The sequence below is a fragment of the Bison bison genome, unplaced genomic scaffold (assembly GCF_000754665.1).
Source record: "Bison bison bison isolate TAMUID 2011002044 unplaced genomic scaffold, Bison_UMD1.0 scf7180017851775, whole genome shotgun sequence".
Classification (NCBI taxonomy): Eukaryota; Metazoa; Chordata; class Mammalia; order Artiodactyla; family Bovidae; genus Bison; species Bison bison.
Window position 1 is genome coordinate 13,425 of NW_011482348.1, and position 547 is coordinate 13,971.

The 547-nt window shown below is 35.6% G+C and overlaps 1 protein-coding gene across 1 annotated transcript in view; it reads right to left on the reverse strand.

The window, feature by feature from the left end:
• LOC104997041 (protein-cysteine N-palmitoyltransferase porcupine-like) overlaps nt 1-547 on the reverse strand; it is a gene marked incomplete at both ends in the record, with an annotated part of 18,463 nt that overhangs the window by 12,982 nt on the left and 4,934 nt on the right. The window lies entirely within an intron of this gene.

Sequence of the window (547 nt, forward strand, 5' to 3'; positions counted from 1 at the left end):
AGCAAAACCTGGATCCTGTTAGTGCCATATAAATAAACATTACTTTCAAATTGTTTTTCATTTAAAGAGGAGTAAAATCTGGAATGTGCACACTCTACCTGAATAAAAACAGTATATACATTTTAACATACACTTTTAAAGTAGAATCCAGGATTTGCACAATCAATATAAGTAAAACTATTTTTAACAAATTAAATAAATAAAACTTGCGAGTTCTACCTAAGTAACAATATGATGAAATAATTAACTTTTAAAAAAGGAAAACTCAGATTTTATATTCTATCTATAGAAAATAAATTTTATAAGTAAAATAAACATATTTTGCACACTTTATCCAAGTAAAAGACCCAACAGTATCAATCAACCAGAGGGACAATGGGAGAGAAGGACAAAGGAGCAGTGGTTACCCAAGCTGGAGACATTGGACACAAGGTCCTCATGCCTTGTCTTCCACACCTTTGTTCTTATGGTTCTGATGAGCAGGTAGCACATCCCTGGGTGACCCCCAGCCCAGGGTCCCCCCCTCCCTGGGCCACCTTACCTGTTC